Source organism: Arachis hypogaea, chromosome 11, assembly GCF_003086295.3.
Source record: "Arachis hypogaea cultivar Tifrunner chromosome 11, arahy.Tifrunner.gnm2.J5K5, whole genome shotgun sequence".
NCBI lineage: Eukaryota > Viridiplantae > Streptophyta > Magnoliopsida > Fabales > Fabaceae > Arachis > Arachis hypogaea.
The window spans coordinates 96,725,793-96,743,344 of NC_092046.1; the positions used below are offsets into that span (position 1 = coordinate 96,725,793).

At 40.2% G+C, this 17,552-nt stretch overlaps 2 non-coding genes across 2 annotated transcripts; both read right to left on the reverse strand.

Moving 5' to 3' along the window:
• Window positions 1–1,290: 1,290 nt before the first annotated feature.
• On the reverse strand, window positions 1,291–1,398 carry LOC112724628 (small nucleolar RNA R71). The gene has a single exon (XR_003163783.1). It is a non-coding gene; the product is annotated as a small nucleolar RNA R71 (small nucleolar RNA).
• A 15,820-nt stretch (window positions 1,399–17,218) lies between these two features.
• Window positions 17,219–17,325, reverse strand: LOC112726088 (small nucleolar RNA R71). Its single transcript, XR_003165156.1, has one exon. It is a non-coding gene; the product is annotated as a small nucleolar RNA R71 (small nucleolar RNA).
• Between the last annotated feature and the right edge of the window lie 227 nt (window positions 17,326–17,552).

Below are 17,552 nucleotides of genomic sequence, written 5' to 3' on the forward strand. Positions count from 1 at the left end.
AAAAAATATTTTTCAAAAATCTTTTTCTTATTTTTATCACAAATTTTCGAAAATAACATAATCAATTAATGTTTTGATTCAAAAATTTGAAGTTTGTTACTTGCTTGTTAAGAAAGATTCAAACTTTAAGTTCTAGAATCATATCTTGTGATTTCTTATGAATCAAGTCATTAATTGAGATTTTAAAAATCAAATCTTTTTCAAAACTAACTTCAATCATATCTTTTCAAAAATATCTTCTTATCTTATCTTTTTCAAAAATATCTTTTCAAAATATCTTTTCTAACTTCCTAACTTCTTATCTTTTCAAAATTTGTTTCAACTAACTAACTAACTTTTTGTTTGTTTCTTAACTTTTTCAAAACCACCTAACTAACTCTCTCTCTCTCATTTTCGAAAATATCTTCCCTCTTTTTCAAAAATTTCTTTTTAATTAACTAATTATTTTTATTTTTATTTTTGATTTCAAAAACTTTCGAAAATTACTAACATTTTTTCAAAAACCATTTTTCAAAAATCACTAACTCTTTTTCAAAACAATTTTCAAAAATTATCCCTCCCCCATCTCATTCTATTTATTCATTCATATCCTAACATCTCATCTCACATCTCTTCCATTCGTACAGTTGTGTTTCTTCCTTTACATCACATTCTTTGTCTCCCCCTCTTTTATTCCACTCACAAAGGGATCCCTATACTGTGGTATAAAGGATCTCTATTATTATTATTATTTTTCTGTGCCTTCTTCTTTGTCATATGAGCAGGAGCAAGGATAAGAACATTCTTGTGGAAGCAGATCCAGAACCTGAAAGGACTCTGAAGAGAAAATTAAGAGAAGCTAAATTACAACAATCGAGAGATAATCTTTCAGAAATTTTTGAACAGGAGAAGGAGATGGCAGTTGAAAATAATAATAATGTAAGGAAGATGCTTGGTGACTTCACTGCACGTAATTCCAATTTACATGGAAGAAGCATCTCCATTCCTGCCATTGGAGCAAACAACTTTGAGCTGAAACCTCAGTTAGTTTCTCTGATGCAGCAGAACTGCAAGTTTCATGGACTTCCATCTGAAGATCCTTTTCAGTTCTTAACTGAATTCTTGCAAATATGTGATACTGTTAAGACTAATGGAGTAGATCCTGAAGTCTACAGGCTCATGCTTTTCCCTTTTGCTGTAAGAGACAGAGCTAGATTATGGTTGGATTCTCAACCCAAAGACAGCCTGAACTCTTGGGATAAGCTGGTCACGGCTTTCTTAGCCAAGTACTTTCCTCCTCAAAAGCTGAGCAAGCTTAGAGCTGATGTTCAAACCTTCAGACAGAAAGAAGGTGAATCCCTCTATGAAGCTTGGGAAAGATACAAACAGTTGACCAAAAAGTGTCCTTCTGACATGCTTTCAGAATGGACCATCCCAGATATATTCGATGATGGTTTATCTGAGCTATCAAGGATGTCACTGGACACTTCTGCAGGTGGATCCATTCATCTGAAGAAAACGCCTGCAGAAGCTCAAGAACTCATTGACATGGTTGCTAATAACCAGTTCATGTACACTTCTGAAAGGAATCCTGTGAGTAATGGGACGCCTATGAAGAAGGGAGTTCTTGAAGTTGATACTCTGAATGCCATATTGGCTCAGAATAAAGTATTGACTCAGCAAGTCAATATGATCTCTCAGAGTCTGCATGGAATGCAAGCTGCATCCAACAGTACTCAAGAGGCATCTTCTGAAGAAGACGCCTATGATCCTGAGAACCCTGCAATAGCAGAGGTGAACTACTTAGGTGAACCTTATGGAAACACCTATAACTCAACATGGAGAAATCATCCAAATTTCTCATGGAAGGATCAAAAGCCCCAACAAGGCTTTAATAATGGTGGGAGAAACAGGTTTAGCAATAGCAAACCTTTTCCATCATCAACTCAGCAACAGACAGAGAACTCTGAACAAAATGCTTCTAATTTAGAAAATCTAGTCTCTGATCTATCTAAGGCCACTGTAAGTTTCATGAATGAAACAAGGTCTTCCATTAGAAATTTGGAAGCACAAGTGGGCCAGCTGAGTAAAAGGATCACTGAAATCCCTCCTAGTACTCTCCCAAGCAATACAGAAGAGAACCCAAAAGGAGAGTGCAAGGCCATTGACATAAGCGCCATGGCCGAACCTGTGAGGAGAGGAGAGGACGTGAATCCCAAGGAGGAAGACCTCCTGGGATGTCCAGTGATCAATAAGGAGCTTCCCTCTGAGGAACCAAAGGACTCTGAGGCTCATCTAGAGACCATAGCGATCCCATTGAACCTCCTTATGCCCTTCATGAGCTCTGATGAGTATCCCTCTTCTGAAGAGAATGAGGATGTTACTGAAGAGCAAACTGCCAAGTTTCTTGGTACAATCATGAAGCTGAATGCCAAATTATTTGGCATTGATGCTTGGGAAGTTGAACCTCCCTTGTTCATCAATGAACTAAGTGATCTGGATCAACTGAAATTGCCTCAGAAGAGACAGGATCCTGGAAAGTTCATAATACCCTGTACCATAGGCACCATGATCTTTAAGGCTCTGTGTGACCTTGGTTCAGGAATAAACCTCATGCCCCTCTCTGTAATAGAGAAACTGGGAATCTATGGGGTGCAAGCTGCTAAAATCTCACTAGAGATGGCAGACAGCTCAAGAAAACAGGCTTATGGACAGGTAGAAGATGTATTAGTAAAAGTTGAGGGCCTTTACATATCTACTGATTTCATAGTCCTAGATACTGGAAAGGAAGAGGATGAATCCATCATCCTGGGAAGACCTTTCCTGGCCACAGCAAGAGCTGTGATTGATGTTGACAGAGGTGAAATATTCCTTCAATGGAATGAGAACTCCCTTGTGTTTAAAGCTCAAGGATCTCCCTCTGCAACCATGGAGAGGAAGCAGAAAAAGCTTCTCTCCAAGCAGAGTCAACCAGAGCACCCACAGTCAAACTCTAAGTTTGGTGTTGGGAGGCCACAACCAAACTCTAAGTTTGGTGTTGAACTCCCATATCCAAACTCTAAGTTTGGTGTTGGAGAGTCTCAACAAAGCTCTGCACATCTGTGAGGCTCCATGAGAGCCCACTGTCAAGCTATTGACATTAAAGAAGTGCTTGTTGGGAGGCAACCCAATGTTTATCTAATTCTTATTTTTATTGTTTTTCATGTTTTCCTAGGTTCATGATCATGTGGAGTCACAAAATAAATATAAAAATTGAAAACGGAATCAAAAACAGCAGAAGAAAAATCACACCCTGGAGGAGCATCTGTCTGGCGTTCAAACGCCAGAACAGAGCATGGTTCTGGCGCTGAACGCCCAGAATGGGAGCATCCTGGCGCTGAACACCCAGAACAAGCATGGTTCTGGCGTTCAACGCCAGAAATGGCAGCAAAAGGGGCGTTGAACGCCCAAAATGAGCACCAACCTGGCGCTAAACGCCCAGAGTTGTGTGCAAGGGCATTTTGCATGCCTAAATTGGTGCAGGGATGTAAATGCCTTGACACCTCAGGATCTGTGGACCCCACAGGATCACCTCAGGATCTGTGGACCCCACAGGATCCCCACCTACCTTATCATCTCTCTTTCCATTCATGATCATCTTTTTTTTTCCATTTACCACTCACATCCATACACCCACTACCTTCAAAAATTCAACAACTCTCTCCCACCCAATCCCACCCATATGGCCGAATACACACTCCCATCCATCTCCTCCGTATCCTCTTCTTCTTCTATTCTTTCTTCTTTTGCTCGAGGGCGAGCAACATTCTAAGTTTGGTGTGGTAAAAGCATAGCTTTTTTGTTTTTTTCCATAACCATTGATGGCACCTAAGGCCAGAGAAACCTCTAGAAAGAGGAAAGGGAAGACAAAAGCTTCCATCAAGGGTCTATAGCTCAGTGGTAGAACATTTGACTGCAAATCAAGAGATCCCTGAGATACCTCAGGGGATACATTTTCTTCCACACAATTATTGGAAGCAACTAAGGGTGGAACATCAAGAGCACTCCATCATCCTTCATGAAATCAGAGAAGATCTAAAAGCAATGAGGGAGGAGCAACAAAGACAAGGAAGAGACATAGAAGAGCTCAAGGACATCATTGGTTCCTCAAGAAGGAAACGCCACCATCACTAAGGTGGATTCATTCCTTGTTCTTAATTCTTCTTCTTTTCATTTTCTATGATATGTGCTTATCTATGTTTGTGTCTTCATTACATGATCATTAGTAGTTAGTAACTTTGTCTTAAAGTTATGAATGTCCTATGAATCCATCACCTCTCTTAAATGAAAAATGTTTTAGTTCAAAAGAACAAGAAGTACATGAGTTTCGAATTTATCCTTGAACTTAGCTTAATTACATTGATGTGGTGACAATGCTTCTTGTTTTCTGAATGTATGCTTGAACAGTGCATAAGTCTTTTGAAGTTGTTGTTTAAGAATGTTAAATATGTTGGCTCTTGAAAGAATGATGACTAGGAGACATGTTATTTGATAATCTGAAAAATCATAAAAATGATTCTTGAAGCAAGAAAAAGCAGCAAAGAACAAAGCTTGCAGAAAAAAAAAAAGAAGAAAAAAAAATAGGCGAAAAAAAAATGTAGAAAGAAAAAGAAAAAGCAAGCAGAAAAAGCCAATAACCCTTAAAACCAAAAGGCAAGGGCAAATAAAAAGGATCCCAAGGCTTTGAGCATCAGTGGATAGGAGGGCCTAAAGGAATAAAATCCTGGTCTAAGCGGCTAAACCAAGCTGTCCCTAACCATATGCTTGTGGCGTGTAGGTGTCAAGTGAAAACTTGAGACTGAGCGGTTAAAGTCAAGGTCCAAAGCAAACAAAGAGTGTGCTTAAGAACCCTGGACACCTCTAATTGGGGACTTTAGCAAAGCTGAGTCACAATCTGAAAAGGTTCACCCAATTATGTGTCTGTGGCATTTATGTATCCGGTGGTAATACTGGAAAACAAAGTGCTTAGGGCCACGGCCAAGACTCATAAAGAAGCTGTGTTCAAGAATCATCATACTGAACTAGGAGAGTCAATAACACTATTCGAAATCTGAAGTTCCTATAGATGCCAATCATTCTAAACCTCAATAGATAAAGTGAGATGCCAAAACTATTCAAGAGGCAAAAAACTATAAGTCCCGCTCATATGATTGAAGCTCTGTTTCATTGATAGTTTGGAATTTGTAGTATATTCTCTTCTTTTTATCCTATTTGATTTTCAGTTTCTTGGGGACAAGCAACAATTTAAGTTTGGTGTTGTGATGAGCGGATAATTTATACGCTTTTTGGCATTGTTTTTAGTATGTTTTTAGTAAGATCTAGTTACTTTTAGGGATATTTTCATTAGTTTTTATGATAAATTCACATTTCTGGACTTTACTATGAGTTTGTGTGTTTTTCTGTGATTTCAGGTATTTTCTGACTGAAATTGAGGGACTTGAGCAAAAATCGGATTCAGAGGTTGAAGAAGGACTACTGATGCTGTTGGATTCTGATCTCCCTGCACTCAAAGTGAATTTTATGGAGCTACAGAACTCGAAATGGCGCGCTTCCAATTGCGTTGGAAACTAGACATCCAGGGCTTTCCAGAAATATATAATAGTCCATACTTTGGCCAAGAATTGACGACGTAAACTGGCGTTCAACGCCAGCTTTCTGCCCAAATCTGGCGTCTAGCGCCAGAAAAGGATCCAAAACCAGAGTTGAACGCCCAAACTGGCACAGAAACTGGCGTTCAACTCCACAAATGGCCTCTGCACGTGCTACAATTAAGCTCAGCCCAAACACACACCAAGTGGGCCCCGGAAGTGGATTTATGCATCAATTACTTACTCATGTAAACCCTAGTAGCTAGTTTATTATAAATATGACCTCTTACTAGTCTTTTTGACCATCCTGGATTGTATTTTGATCCTGTGATCTCGTTTAGGGGGCTGGCCATCTCGGCCATGCCTGGACCTTCACTTATGTATTTTTAACGGTAGAGTTTCTACACTCCATAGATTAAGGTGTGGAGCTCTGCTGTTCCTCAAAGATTAATGCAAAGTACTACTGTTTTCTATTCAATTCTTCTTATTTCGCTTCTAAGATATCCATTCGCACCCAAGAACGTGATGAAGGTGATGATTATGTGTGACGCTCATCACCATTCTCCCCTTATGAACGCGTGCCTGACAAACACTTCTGTTCTACATGAATTAAGCTAGAATGAGTATCTCTTAGATCTCCTAACCAGAATCTTCGTGGCGTAAGCTAGAATGATGGCGGCATTCAAGAGAATCCGGAAGGTCTAAACCTTGTCTGTGGTATTCTGAGTAGGATTCAATGATTGAATGACTGTGACGAGCTTCAAACTCGCGATTGTTGGGCGTTAGTGACAGACGCAAAAGGAGGGTGAATCCTATTCCAGCATGATCGAGAACCGACAGATGAATAGCCGTGCCGTGACAGGGTGCGTGAGCATATTATTCACTGAGAGGAGGGGATGTAGCCACTGACAACGGTGATGCCCTTGCATAAAGCCAGCCATGGAAAGGAGTAAGACTGATTGGATGAAGATAGCAGGAAAGCAGAGGTTCCGAGGAACGAAAGCATCTCCATTCGCTTATCTGAAATTCCTATCAATGAATTACATAAGTGTCTCTATCCCTATTCTATTATTTATAATTCGAAAACCACATAATTATTTTATATCCGCCTGACTGAGATCTACAAGGTGACCATAGCTTGCTTCATACCAACAATCTCCGTGGGATTTGACCCTTACTCACGTAAGGTATTACTTGGACGACCTAGTGCACTTGCTGGTTAGTTGTATCGAAGTTGTGACAGACTGTAAAACTAGATCAGAGTATCTGGCCTAAGAAGCCATTACCAGAGATCACAATTTTGTGCACCATCGGGCCAAACCAACGAAAGCTACAGATTGGACCGACAAGCGAAGTCAACCAAAGCTACAGCTCGGATCAACGCGAGAAGTTAGACCAATGAAAGGCGTGCACTAAAAGGGACATAGCTCAGCCCAAAAAGCCACGACCTTACGACAAAGCTATCAGAATTGTTCAGACTAAACTAACAATGTTCTACAAGAACACTAAAAAGTTGTCGACCAAAATTATCCTTAAAAGGTCACTTCGACTTGGGCAGAAAAAAGGCAATCAACAAAGAGGTCGGATAACAAAAACTCTAACACTCCAAAGATTCCTTGAAGCCCAGAAACATACAGTCAACATATCAGACGAGCTGTTATAATAAAAAGCAGGCCACTTGAAAGGAAACCTCAAAAGTTCAAATAGTATTTTCCTAAAAAATAGTTGCTAAGAAAAGCAACTAAAAGTGTCAAGATCAACACCATAATTACAGAAACCAAAGTTTAAAAGCCCACAGACCGGGCTATACAAAATACATCAAAAAGAAAAGCCATCAAGGGTCCAAGTTCTCCTCAGCTGCAGTACCCTAAGTTGAAGAAGGAGGAATGGTCTTCAAAGGAGTCGCGTCCACGGTCCCATCCTCACGATTGAGTATTTCACAATTCGGATCGGGTTGGGAATGGTCGACCTCGATAGAAGGATTCGAAGAAGTCGCGGTTGCAGAGGCTTTAACTGGCGGCACAGGGGGGGATCCTCTCCTTCATCCTCATCCGGGGCAGGGACAATTTTTCCATCCTCTACAATGTTGTCCAAACTAGAAAGAGTCAGGTCAAGCTCGGGAGCAAGAAATCGAACCTGAGCCTTCAAGTTTTTATAGGCATCAGTCACACTGCCCACAAGATGACCCGGGAGCTCAGCATAGTCAGCATGAGGAGACTCCAGCCTCTCCCTGGCCTCCAACAGCTCGCCATAGGTTTGAGTATAACTCTCCTTCGACTTCTTGGCCATCTCCTCGGCCAAATTCGCAGTTGCCTCAGCTCGGGTAGTACGAGACTTTTCCTTCTCCAAATCCAATTCCAGCTTAATAACTCTGGCATCCAGCTCGTCCTTCAGACCTTTGATCCTATCAAATTCCGACTTTGCATCCTCCAAGAACTCTTTAGTTGCATGAACTGGAGAACCCTGGATAGTTCGGGACAAAGCTGCACCCATATGGTACATCCGAATTCTACTACTGGTAATAAAATTCAAATGACGAAGAATGGAAACGTCATCCATAGGAAGTCGGCCATAAAGAGCGATCTGGTTATCCACAAACCCCACAGCATCAATGTCGGGGGCATCCAGATTGAAAGGCTTGACAGTCCTTTGCTTATTGGGGAGAGGACCGGCAGCAGAAGGAGCGGTAGCACTAGAGGTCTGCTGGGGAGGACAAGAAGAAGCCAGGCGATCCTGAGGAGTTGGTATGACGTTCCTCGGCCCAGAAGTGTCCGAGGTCAACCTCCCCAGTGTAACCTTCGAAGATCTCTCCCCAGGACCTTTGGCTGAGATGTTTTGGGCCACAGTCGCCTTCCTCGCCCTCTTAAAAGCCTTCATGGAATTAGTAGTCTTCACCATCTTTGAAAAAATAAAGCAGGAAAACCAAAGTTACAAGTTAGAAAGAGATGGAGTGACAAAACAAACAAAATAACAAAGACAAAGCTAAAAAGAAATCGGCAGCTTCCCAATTCAGTTCAAAGAAGGGAGGGATCCCCTAAGAACCTCTTCGTGTGTAGTGAGATGTACCCAAGTGGTTGGATTGGAGTGTCTCCCAGTCCGAACAGACTGTTCGGATATGCTCTGAGTTCTTTTTCTTCCAGGCCGAGTTTGTCGAAGGCAGTTTTGAACAAGATGTCAGCGGAACTTCCCTGGTCGACCAGTGTGCGATGGAAATTTGCATTGGCCAATATGATGGTGATGACTATGGGATCGTCGTGTCCTGAGATGATGCCAGCTGCGTCCTCCTTAGTAAAAGTAATTGTGGGGATGTCGGATGCTTCCTCTTTTCCCTCGACATGATATATTTCTTTAAGATATCTTTTGCCAAATGATTTAGAGATTCCTTCTCCCACAAATCCTCCGTGTATCATGTGGACGTGTCTCTCTAGTGTACGAGGTGATCGCTCAGTTCGTCCGACATCTTTGTCCCTTCTTCTTTTTCTTTCTTCTTGGACTCTTTATCCTTATCTCGGGAGGAGTAAGAGAATCTGGATTTTGAGGTCTCTCCTAGTCGAGAGTTTTCCTCCATGTTGATGTACTTCTCTACTCATTCTTGCACTACGTTCAGAGATGTGGGATGTTTTTTCGATATAGAGTGGTTAAAAGGTCCCTCTCGCAAGCCATTGATGAGACCCATAATGGCAGCCTCTGTTGGTAGACTTTGTATGTCCAGGCATGTTTTGTTGAATCTTTCCATGTAGCTGCAGAAACTTTCCCAATCTCCTTGCTTGATTCCTAATAGAATTGGGGCGTGCTTAGCTTCCTCTTTTTGGATGGAGAATCTGGCCAGAAACTTCTTGGCTAAGTCGTCGAAGCTTGAGATGGACCTAGGGGGTAGGTTGTCGAACCATTTAATCGCTGTCTTTGTTAAAGTAGTCTGGAATGCTTTGCAGCAGACTGCATCTGAAGCGTCGGTGAGTGACGTGGTGGAAATTGGCGAGTTAAGAATTGTTATAAGATATGCGTTGCAAGTATAGTTCTCAACCAACCAGAATCTGCTTATCAATTTAAAAGGATGTCACAAAAATTAAAGTTAAAATACTAGGAGTATGAATCCCAGGTCGTCTCCCAATGAGTTACAGGAAAGTGTGCTATTTTATTAATCAGATGGTTTTCAAAAAAGATTTGAGTTGAATGACAGGAAATTAAATCAGAGAATTAATGTAATTTAAATAAAAGCCTTGACTGGGTGTAGATTAGTTGGAAGCCCTATTCTTGTTGCAGTACTTTCAAGATTAATTGATAATTGGGGTTGTTATGTTTAGTTATCCCTTACTAGGTAAGGGAAAGTCAAACAAGTTGGAATGCTGTTTCTATTCACAAGTCCCAATCCGCTTACTTGGAAGGACTGGCGTTAGTGACTAGAGAGCAAACCAATAATAAACCCAATTAAAATTTCTCCTTTGAGCACTCCAGCTCAAGGGTTCCTTTCAATCAACTCCCCATCAAGTTAGGGAACTACTCGCTCATTGTGAATGTAGAATTCATAACATAGAAAAGGGATTCTAAAGAAAGACATGATAAATAAAACTCTAAGGAATCAACTAAAAATAAAAGTAACTCTTATATTAATAAATTCTGAAATAATCCAATAGTAAGATTAAAGTAAATTAAAGGACATGGAAGAGTAAAGCCAAGTAAAAAAAACGAACTAGAATGACGAAGTCTTGATGAGGTAATAACTCTTCTCAATATCCCAATGCAAAAAGCAATAGAAAATAAAAATCCTAAGAACTATGAATGTGTAGAGAGAAAACCTAGAGGAGAGGAAAACTAGATCTAAATAACTAAAACTATCTAGAATGAATGTTGTTGTTGGTCTCTGCATGTTCCCTGGCTCTAGTCTGCTTTTCTGGGCCGAAAACTGGGTCGAAACAAGGCCCAAAATCGCCCCCAGCGATTCTGCAGATTATGCAGATCGCGCACGTCACGCGATCGCGTCATTCATGCGGACGCGTCATTCGACATTTTGCTTCTCCACGCGGGCGTGTCGTCCACGCCTCCGCGTCGCTTGTGCTATTCCATCCGCAAGGTCGCGTGAGCCATGCGGCCGCGTCAATGTGATTTTCTCTCTTTCGCGCGGTCGCGTGATCCATGCGGCCACGTCACTTCTCGCTGGTCATCTCCTCAATTTCTTGTGTTCCTTCCATTTTTGCAACTTCCTTTCCAATCTCCAACTCATTCATGCCCTATAAAGCCTGAAACACTTAACACACAGATCACGGCATCGAATGGAATAAAGGAGAATTAAAATACATAATCAAAAGTCTCTAGGAAGCAAGTTTTCAATCATGTAATAAATTTAGGAAGGAAATATAAATGCATGCTAATCATATGAATAAGTGGGTAAAGATCATGATAAAACCACACGATTAAACACAATATAAACCATAAAATAGTGGTTTATCAACCTCCCCACACTTAAACAATAGCATGTCCTCATGCTTAGTTGAAGGAGATAATATGAATGAGTAGGAACATGTAGAACTCATGCAATGCAATGCAACCTATATATGTGAATGCAACTATATGATTCTTGTCTACTTGATCAAAAGTAAATAAGCTCTTCAAAACAATTACAAACCAAATTCCACTAACTCAATTCTTATACAGTAAGAATAGATAAAAATGCAAGAAGATAGCTCATGAAAGCAGAGAACATAGAAATTCAAGCATGGAACCCTCACTGATGATGTATGTACACTCTAGTCTCTCTAGTGTATAGGGTCATCACTCTATCCTTCTCTAATCATGCTTTCTAATTTTTGTTCTTCTCCTGACCAGTCAACAACATTTAATATACCAATGCAAACGTCATGAGGTCTTTTCAAGGTTGTAATGGGGCCAAGGTAAGGGTAAGGATACGTATATGGATAAGTAAGCTTATAACTTGAATCTTTAATTAACCCAAGCTTTAACATAACCTATATATATTCTATATAACTTTAGAATTCATACCTAGCTACCCAGAAATCTCTTTCACATTCCATACTCATGTTTCAACTTTTTATTTTAATTTTATCATACATGCATTGATCTTTAAATTCTTAACTTAGCATTGGGGTAATTTTCTCCCCTTATTTAATTATTGAATATTTTTGGATTTTTTTTTCATAAACATAAAAACATAAAAATAACATAGCTTATCATGACACATTCCCTTATTATCTTTTGTTCCCACAATTTCCCATACTTGATTGACTTACACAATTCTATCTTAAGCTAACCAAAGATTCAATTTGAGATATATAATTATTTTTCCGCTTAAGGCTAGTAATGTGGTAAAATATATAACAAATGGGATTTAAAGGCTCAAAGTGGCTAACAAAGGTAATTGAGAGGGTAGGCTTAATTTGGATAAGTGGGCTAAACAAATAATGGCCTCAATCATATGCAAACATATAAATATAATAAACATTTGACATATAGGATGAAATAAAATATAGATTACAATCATAGAGAAGTAAACACACAAGAATAAAATAATTATGGTTAAATAATGTAACCATTCATAAAGGCTCAATTCTCACAGGTTGTGTGTTCTTTAGCTCAAAAATCATGTTCCAAATACAACTTCAAGCAAATTTAACATAAAAGTTTTAATTAAAATTAGTGAAATTTTGTTCCAAAGATAGGGTCTTAGAAGAAACTTATTGTCTTTTCAATCAAGCAGAACATGCATGCAACTAATCTATTACTATGTAATTTATCCTATTCTACAAAAGAAAACCTAACCAAGTATCCTAATTTATTGGTGTTAGGGAAGAGAAATTACCTCCGGAAGTCAGGTACTGACCGACCTCCCCACACTTAAGGCTTTGCACCGTCCTCGGTGCCATCTGTCAAGAACAAAGGTGGGTTGGTAGCAGTATCTCCACATTCGGGACCATCATGGCTCCCTGTGCTGGTAAAGGAAGTGGAGTCCGGGGTGTCTGAGTCCTTGAATTTTCCCAAAATTAGCTCCTTGAGGTATGTGAATCGGCGCTTGTTACGGTGCTCTCTCATCTTAGCTTGCTGTTCCTGCCGATCCAACTTTTCAGGTATCTGATGGAGCAGTTGGGCTGTTGTAGGTGCTTGTGGTGTTGAAGAAGGAATATCTTCAACTGGTTCAGTAGGCTGGCTAGTAGTGGCTGCTGGAAGTCTAAGGTACTTCCCGTTAGGGACATACTGATCATTCCGGGGAAGCATGGCTTTGATGTCCCCAGCTCTGTAGGAGACTCCGGCTGCTGAGGCAGCATCTGAGACCAAGGCGGGAAAAGGTAAGTTGCCCGCAATTTGTACGTGTCCCATGGCATTCCGGATATGTCTTGGGAGATTCAGAGGTTAGTCTATAAGGATGCACCATAGTAGAACAGCCATGTCTGCAGTGAAGGAGGACTCATGAGTGCTCAGAAAGATGTAATGGAATATGATCTGTGCCCATACACGAGCCTCTAAGGTAAGTGCTGAAGCCGATATTCCCTTAGGGCGGGTATGATGGTATCCGTAGATCCATCGGCTGCCAGGTAGTGCGATAACTCTGAGAACAGTGTCCCAGTCAAATTGGTACATCTGGCGCTTGAGTGCGGCTTCTTGAAAGGCGTCCAATCCTTCCAAGAAAGATTGACCTGCCTTGGCTGTCTCTGTAGGAAACCCCATTGTCTTCGGGCAATTTGCAGCTCAACAAAGGTAGCAGTATTGGGCGGGAGGAGAAGAAGGTATTTATTGTTGTAACTCCTTTCTGCCAGGATGGGGAACATCTGCTCACAGTAGCGATTGGGAAATCGCGCAGTGTCCTTTGTTGGGAAGGCTTTTTCTTTATCATCAACCTTTATAATCCTTTTAAATTTCTTTGTTGACGGCTTTACTGCAGTTGAAGAGGGTTCTGCCACTAATGCTCTCTTGGTTCCTCTTCTTGCTGGTTGTTTAGGAGTAGATTTCTCCTTTCCTTTCTTGGTGGCCATCCTGAAAAAGGGAAGAGAAAGTAAATTAAATTTAAAAAAAATAGAGCAAGGAAGAGGGAGGTATAAGTGATAATCAATGCACAATAAAGAAGAATGACGTTAACACATGGTCATGACTACATGTGGATAGTCATCAATGGAAATATAGCAAGTGCATTGGAGGACAATTAAATGCAAGAGGTTTATTGGCATGCAGGCAAAAGCATGAGTAGCATAGATCAAGCATTTAAATTGTCAAATTGTTATTACTCGTGACAAACTGGCCATCACGTTTGTATTGACAATTAAATTCAATAAATATAATAGGAAAGGGAATTTGTGAAAAGCAAGCATTGAATAGTAGAGAAGAATAACGTGGAGAAGTGCATAATGCCATATGGGATTTTCCACAAACACATAGCATGCATGTAGAATAAGCTCTTGAAAATAAGATTTTGAACATGCAAGCAACTGATGCCAGGCATTTTGGCCAGTTTCACTGACCTTTTCTTTATGGGTTTTAAGGTAGTTTCATGTATTTTTTTAGGAAATAAGCAAGTTTTGGATAAATAATCACTTACATCTTGATTCAAGCAAACATTGTGAATTTTACATGATTTCATGAGAATTATGCATGAATTAAAGGACAAATTGAATGATGCATGTCTCATAACTTGGATTAGAGCTTTGATGCACTTTATTGCTTGATTTCAGGATAAAGGAAGCAAGGAAGAACCATGTTAGGAGCCACGTTAGTCTAGCTAACGTGACCACTAACGTGGAATGAAGGCTAGCTTGCAACGTTAATGAGAAGAGTGATTGTCAATAACGCCTTTATGAGCCATCATAGTCCACGTCAGTTGCCACGTTAACTATGTTAACGTGGAAGCTAACGTGGAAGAAAAGTAGAACTCCAACGTTAATGGTAAAAGTAAGTGCCACTAACGTTCCAAAAGGGGCAATTGGCCACGTTAAGAGCCACGTTAACTTAGTTAATGTGAGCTCTAACGTGGAAGAAGAAGATGATGCCAACGTTAGTGACACTCACCTTTGTCACTAACGTTGGACTAAGCCCATATTGGATACATTAAAAGCCACGTTAACCTAGTTAACATGGACTCTAACGTGGAGGGAGCAAGAATCACCAACGTTAGTGACACTCACCTTTGTCACTAACGTTGGATTGAGCCACTATGAGCCACGTTAGTTGCCACATTAATTACATTAACGTGGAAGCTAACGTGGAGAAGAGGGATGATGAGCCAACATTAGTGACACTCACCTTTGTCACTAACGTTGGAGATGGCTATCAATACCACGTTAGAAGTCACGTTAACCTAGTTAACGTGAACTCTAACGTGGGAAGTAGGGGTGTTCTGGAGCGTTAGTGACAAAGGTAAGTGTCACTAACGCTCTCAAAGATTTGGCAAGCCTACGTTAAAGGCCACGTTAACTATTCTAACGTGAACTCTAAGGTAGGGAGAAAGGGATACTCTCAACGTTATTGAAAAAGGTAAACCCCAGTGATGTTTGCGAAGGGCCAAAGGTCAACGTTAGTGGTCACGTTAGTGCCACTAACGTTGAAGTTAACGTGGACCACTTTAGGATAGGAACGTTAGTGAAAAAGGTGATTGTCACTAACGTTCTCAACCCCACATTTTCACTTAACGTTAACACCACTAACGCCCTAAGCTAAAGTCCCTGCCTACTTCACACTTTCTCTGCAAGTAAAGTTGAGCCCACTGAAGAAGATAACTGCTTCAACTCAAGATCCAAAGGCCCATATCCAAGACTTGAAGAATCAACTAGAAGATCAGAAGAGTAGTATATATAGGAGTAGCTTTAAACTTGAGAGGGAGCTCTTGGCATTATTAGAATTACTCTCTGTATTTTACTTTCTCTTCACTTCTAGTTTAACTTTCAGAATGTACTCTCCATCTTTGCTTTTCATTCCCAGAGCTATGAAAAACTAAACCCCTTTTATTGGGTTAGGGAGCTCTGTTGTAATTTGATGGATCAATAATAGTTTTCATTGTTCTTCTTCTTTTTTTTCTCTTGATTTTACTAGAAAGCTTTCAATTTTTATCCAATTGAGTAGTTATCTTGGAAAAGAAGCTATTCATACTTGGATCTCTTCTGAACCTTGGAAAAGGGATGAAGAGATCATGCTAGAAATGTTTTCTCATGTTGGACTAAATTGGGGTTTGGGCGGATATGGTGACATATAATTCTCCCAATACTTTGATTTGGAAATGCATGCGGTATAATCAGTGACCACACTTCATCTCTTCTCATGAGCAATTAGACCAAGGAATTGGCTATTGATCTGATTTGAGAGATTGAATTACCAAGGAATTGGAATTCAATCACTTAAGATTGCCAAGGAGATCAATGAATGCATTGATTGAGGAAGAGATGAAAATGAACTTGATCCGGAGAATGCAACATCTCCTAATGCCAATGAATTCCCCATTTCTGATCTTACCCATTCTCTTTACTTTATGCCATTTACTTTCGTGCTAAACTCCCCTTCCCCATTTAAGATTCTGCAATTTACTTCCCGTCATTTAATTTCTGCTATTTACTTTCCTGCCATTTAATTTCCTGTAATTCTCAACTCACTTTCTGCTTAGCTCAACTAGAACATTCTTCCAATTAAAGTTTCTTGACCAATCAATCCCTGTGGGATTCGACCATACTCTACTGTGAGTTTTTACTTGACGACAATTCGGTATACTTGCCGAGGGAGATTTGTTAAGGGACAAGTTTCCGTGCATCAAGTTTATGGGGCCGTTGCCGGGGATTGATTTTGTATCAACAATGATTAAATTGGTGGATAACTAGATTGAGCATTTGTTTTTATTTTGTTTGATTTAAGTTCATTTGAGTAATCTACTTTTAGTTTAGCTATTTTCTCCCCTTTTTCGTACCCATTTTCTTAGTTGTTTACAATTCAGTCACTAACCCACTAACTGTTTGATATATTACATCACTCACATTAACAGCATTTCTGTAGAAATTACTATCTGCATCTATCTTTCTTGCTTTTGCCTTGTTGGTTGTATGACAGGTAGAAGAAGCGGGGCTTCAACTTCCTTTGATTCTGAACCTGAGAGGACCTTCCTTAGATTAAGGAGGGAAGCAAGAGGAAAGAGAGTAGTTGGTGCTGAGGAAGAGGAAGAGTACTTTGAACCAGACATGGATGAGAATATGGAAAACCATCATGAAGAAGAAGCTCATAACCATGGCCGAGAAGGTCCAGCGCATCAGGTTGGGCAAGAGAGAAGAGTTCTGGGTTCTTACATCAACCCAAACCCAGGAAACTGTAGGAGTAGCATCCAAAGGCCAACCATACATGCCAACAACTTTGAACTAAAGCCACAACTCATCACCCTTGTTTAGAACAATTGTTCATTCGGAAGAAGTGTCCAAGAAGACCCCAATCTACATCTAACTACCTTCCTGAGGATATGCGATACTGTGAAGTCTAATGGTGTTCATCCTGACACCTATAGACTACTTCTGTTTCCCTTCTCACTCAAGGACAAAGCATCTAAATTGCTGGAATCCTTTCCAAAGGAGAGTTTAACAACCTGGGAAGATATGGTGAACAAGTTCTTGGCAAGATTCTATCCTCCTCAACGGATCAACAGGTTGAGAGCTGAGGTACAAACATTCAGGCAGTAGGATGGTGAGACTCTATATGAAGCATGGGAGAGGTTTAAAGACTTGACAAGAAGATGCCCGCCAGATATGTTCAATGAGTGGGTGCAGTTGCACATTTTCTATGAAGATCTTTCATATGAATCAAAGAAGGCAGTAGACCACTCATCCAGGGGATCTCTGAACAAGAAAAAGACCATTGAAGAAGCCATAGATATCATTGAGATTGTAGCAGAGAATGACTACTTCTATGCTTCTGAAAGAGGTAACACTAGAGGAGTGATGGAGCTGAACAATGTGGATGCACTGCTAGCTCAAAACA